Here is a 5256-nt window from a genome sequence, read left to right on the forward strand (position 1 = left end):
GCACTGCAAAAACCGGATGTGTGAAAGTAGCCTAAGCTAAAATCTTGATCTGCGCTGCATCTGGCTCCATTACATTGAAGACAGTCTGTAGACTCATATTGCGCACTGTGTTCAATAAAGTGGCAGCACAGATCAAGATTTTGGCTTAAAGGGGTTATCCGGCTTCTTTTGACTTTTTTTCATTATTACACTATTGGGCTACATTGGGGCAGGTAAGTAGACCACTTACCTGCCCTGCTGTAAGCCCCTCTCCCCCGGCTCAGAGTGGTCATGTGACCGCTCCTGCCGCGATTTTTGCTGCTTCCGGTCATTTCATGTCTACATGGGCAGGGCCATGTTGACATGCAAATCTGGAACAGCATGTCGCTTCCCTGCTGGGCTGTACAGTGCGTGGAGTAACCACCCCCGTTCCCTGCACCCTCCCACACATTCCCCTGCACCCCGTACTCTGCCCACAACCTCCCACACACTCCATAGTCTCCCTCCTGTGCCCAGCTACGTGCGCCCTGAATTCCAGCCGATTCAGTGTCCAGTTCAATAAGGCAAGGAACACTTGCTGTCAGATACACTGTCAGCGCTGTGTCCCCAGCGCTTTATCATGTTTACTGCCTGACGCCCTGGGAACTGTCCCCCCCCCCCCTCCCCGTGTGCGCTGTCTGTGTCATCATGGGTCACCTGTGTGTGTGCATCAGTCTGTGTCCCGCGCCAGCCCCGCGGATGCCCACACTGCAGCGTGTCAGTGTTTGCCCCCCTCTGCAGTATAAGCTGCTTCTCACCCTGCAGTGCGTGCAGCCGCGGGGATGACGAGCGCTGCTTGTCATCACTGCCCGTGCAGTCTGTGTCCCGCTCCCAGCCAGCCCCGCAGCTGCCCGCACTGCAATGTCAGTGTCTGCCCGCAGTATCAGCAGCTTCTCACGCCGCAGGGCTGGCAGGGAGCAGGACACTGACTGCTAAAGGTGGTGTCACACACAGCGACAACGACAATGATGTCGCTGCTACGTCACCATTTTCTGTGACGTTGCAGCGACGTCTCGTCGCTGTCGCTGTGTGTGACATCCAGCAACGAGCTGGCCCCTGCTGTGAGGTCGCCGCTCGTTGCTGAATGTCCAGCTTCATTTTTGGTCGTCACTCTCCCCGCTGTGACACACAGATCGCTGTGTGTGACAGCGAGGAGAGCGACGAAATGAAGCGAGTAGGAGCCGGCGTCTGGCAGCTGCGGTAAGCTGTAACCAAGGTAAACATCGGGTAACCAAGGTGGTTACCCGATATTTACCTTCGTTACCAGCCTCCGCCGCTCTCACGCTGCCAGCGCCGGCTCCTGCTCTGTGCACATGTAGCTGCAGTACACATCGTGTAATTAACCCGATGTGTACTGTAGCTAGGAGAGCAAGGAGCCAGCGCTAAGCAGTGTGCGCGGCTCCCTGCTCTCGCGGTTATGATCACTGCTTCGGCTGCTGTGTTTGACAGCTAAGCAGCGATCATAACAGCGACTTACAAGGTCGCTGTTACGTCACAGAAAATGGTGACGTAACAGCGACCTCTCTGTCGCTTAGTGTGAACCAGCCCTTAGATTAGATGAGATCATTACCTGCTGTGACGATCTCCTGCCTCCTGACGTCACTGCCTTCTCTGCCCGTTTCGCGGGCGGCCCGAGACTGTCACTAGCAGTGACGTCACGGGCTCTCGCGGTACTGCGTAGAACGCGGCGAGCATAGAAGTCAGTGACAGCGCTGACGTCAGCAGAGCAGGAGATCGTTACTGCAGGTAATGATCTCATCTAACCTCCTGATGGCAGCGCTCGGCATCCCCTGCAGTGACCTGTGCTGACCTATTGATGTTAGCTCAGGTCACTGCACGGCTCTCCCAGCCAATGGGGAACATTTTGTTCTTCATTGACTGGGAGTCTCATTGACTATGGTATGGATCGCCGTGCGACCCCCTTATTGGATTACGCCGGACCCGGATTGGATTGTTCTTGTCAATAAATTGTTGAAAGAGGGAATGTGGGGAGTGTTTTTTCAAATAAAACTTTTTTTGTTGTCTATTTTTTATTTCTTACTGACTGGGTTGGTGATGTCTGGTATCTGATAGACGCCTGACCTCACCAACCCCAGGGCTTGATGCCAGGTGACATTACACATCTGGCATCAACCCCATATATTACCCCGTTTGCCAACGCACCAGAGCAACGGGATGAGTTGGGGCAAAGCGCCAGGATTGGCACATCCAATGGATGCGCCACTTCTGGGGCAGCTGTAGCCTGCTATTTTTAGGCTGGGGAGTGTCCAATAACGGTGGACCTCCCTAGTCTGAGAATATCAGACCCCAGCTGTCCGCTTTACCTTGGCTGGTGATGCAATTTGGGGGGGACCCCACGTTTTTTGTTTTAAATTATTTAATTTTAAATAGCGTGGGGTGCCCTCTGTTTTGGATTACCAGCCAAGGTGAAGCTGCCAGCTGTGGTCTGCAGCCTGCAGCCGTCTGCTTTACCCTAGCTGGCTACAAAAGATAGGGGGGACCTCACGTCCGTTTTTTTTTTAATTATTTATTTATTTATTGGCTAAATACAAGGCTAAGCACCCTTTAGTGCCACATGAAAGGCACCAAAGGGTGCCAGCTTAGAATATGCGGGGGGGGGGGGTAGGACATTATATTGGTCTTTCTCATCTATTATCTATCCCTCTATCTATCCCTTGATTCATTCATCCATCCCTCTATTTATCCCTCTAGCTATCTGTCTGTATCTATCCCTCTATCTAGCTGCTTCCGTTTTTTTGCAGTATGAAAAAAATAGGAAGGTACGCAGATGACACACGGACCATATACAGAACTGAACGGATGCCACACAGTTGCATCCGTGAAAAAACATGACCATTTTTTTGCAGACCGCAAAAACGGGGCAGTCCTGTGAATGTAGCCTAATCAAGAGGCTTATGAGGGTGATGTATTTAATTACAAAAAATTGTTTTTTCTTGGTGTATGTGTTTATTTACTGTCACTTACAGATTACTGCCCGTGATTGCACTTAGTAATCAACTCACCTGCTCCCGCTCTCCATGGTGCTGATCGCTCCCGCGGTGCAGCATCTGGCCGGCGCTGACCCCCGCAGCAGCTGCTTCCGGGTCGGCTGTGTCGCGCATCATGAATATGCGCGACAATAATGAGCCGGCTCAGAAGCAGCAGGGAGAACGGGCTGCAGAGGACATCGCTGGACGCCGGGTGAGTTAAAATGTTTTTTATTTTAAAAGCACGTTTTTTTTCTGGCACGTGTCTCACGGATCACACCACTGCGTGGTCCGTGGAACATCAGTGATGCCAGAAAAAAATGGACATGTCTCCGTGCGGCAATCACGCACACGCGGGTACGCTGCACGGAGACACGTGCAGTGAAAAATCACCGACGTGTGAGCAGACCCATTCATTATAATGGGTCTGCGTATGTCAGTGATTCTGGTACGTTTAAATAAAGGTACAAACGTCCCAGAATCACTGACGTGTGAAAGGGGCCTTACACAGTATTCATTTATCTATAAGGGGTGAGGAACATGTAACAACTCTTTCTGTTACCATTGTTGATGGGATGTGAGCTGATTGCTGTGTCACAGATGAGAGAAGCTGGATCTCTGCTCTGTCACATGCTGAGAGGTCAGGTGCTGGGCAGAATACTGACAGCCATTGAATGTGCAGAGGGAGGGCAGGGGGCGTTTCTGGACACTGAGGCCGGGCAGGGGGCGTTTCTGGACACTGAGGCCGGGCAGGGGGCGTTTCTGGACACTGAGGCCGGGCAGGGGGCGTTTCTGGACACTGAGGCCGGGCAGGGGGCGTTTCTGGACACTGAGGCCGGGCAGGGGGCGTTTCTGGACACTGAGGCCGGGCAGGGGGCGTTTCTGGACACTGAGGCCGGGCAGGGGGCGTTTCTGGACACTGAGGCCGGGCAGGGGGCGTTTCTGGACACTGAGGCTGGGTGGTGCCAGCTCTGACCTGAGGTTTGTCAACCAAGAATACAGGAAATTGTCATGTTTGTTGGAGCTGAATGTAAACAAGGAGCTGCAGAGAATAAAGGGTGAATTCAAGAGGAACAAAAGTTAGAAAACTAAAAATAACAATGTAGGGGTGATTTATATGAAAATACAGCACAGATTAGCTTACAATTTTTTTTGCAGTGTATGTCGGATAACTCCTTTAATGAAGAGGTAATTGAGCTATAATCTTGGTTTGCGCAGGCGTAGAATCTGGTGCCATTTTATTGAAGCCCTGTAGCCCACCTGCAGAATTGCGCTGCCCACCGCAATCATGGTGGCAGTGCAGGGTGTCAAAAAGGAGGCAGGTCACTGAATAATCAGTGACCTCTAGAAGAAACAGAGGGGTGGATAAGGAGAAGACCCTACCCCAAGTCCCGCCATGATGCACCCCAATGCACAGAAGACGTCCGCATGAAAACTTTACAGGATTTTTATTCAACAACCGTAGATTGAATTCCTTCACTGCAGGTATCCATTTAATCACCATCACTGCACCATTATGGCCATGCATTTACTTTATAGTTCGAAAGCCGGCTGACAGGTTCTCTTTAAATATTCCTTTAAAGTATGCTAACCTCAGCAGCACGTAGTGGGGTATGCCATCATGGTATATTGATACGAAATCACTTTATAATAGGTAGGACCAACCATTTAACCCCCCCCTTACTAATCCTTATAATTAAAGGGAACCTGACAGACTCATGCTGCTCGAGCTACTGACTTACTAAGTGTGTGTGTGTGTGTGTGTGTGTGTGTGTGTGTGTGTGTGTGTGTGTGTGTGTGTTTCTCTGACACGCTGATCAGAGATGGTATATGGTACTCGGAAAAGCCGGCCAGGAACCATGTGGCATGGGTGGCTAGTCGAAGACTCTGGTTCCTAGTTGTTCTCTTCGCCCTCCTCCACTACACTGACCGGTCTCTTGCACACATAGGAAGAACCCTGTCGGTCTAGGGGAGTCGGGCAGAAAAAGCCACTAGTGACCTGCCTTGGACTAGTCCTCCGGTATTCATAGTCCCCCGATCAGCTTTTCATACTATGATTTCTCTGAAATGCCGCAGCATACATGGCAGCTAATGACTGATATTTATTCTTGCCTGGGTTTCGGGCAGCATGAATCTCCTGTTAGTTCTGATTAAGGGTCTGTAGTGTCGCTTTAGTGCTGTCCAGGTCCCTGAACAAGCCTGCAGTCACCCGACAAACGAGGGAACACTCGCTCGTTGGGTGTAATGTTTT

The sequence above is a fragment of the Anomaloglossus baeobatrachus genome, chromosome 4 (assembly GCF_048569485.1).
Source record: "Anomaloglossus baeobatrachus isolate aAnoBae1 chromosome 4, aAnoBae1.hap1, whole genome shotgun sequence".
Taxonomy (NCBI): Eukaryota; Metazoa; Chordata; class Amphibia; order Anura; family Aromobatidae; genus Anomaloglossus; species Anomaloglossus baeobatrachus.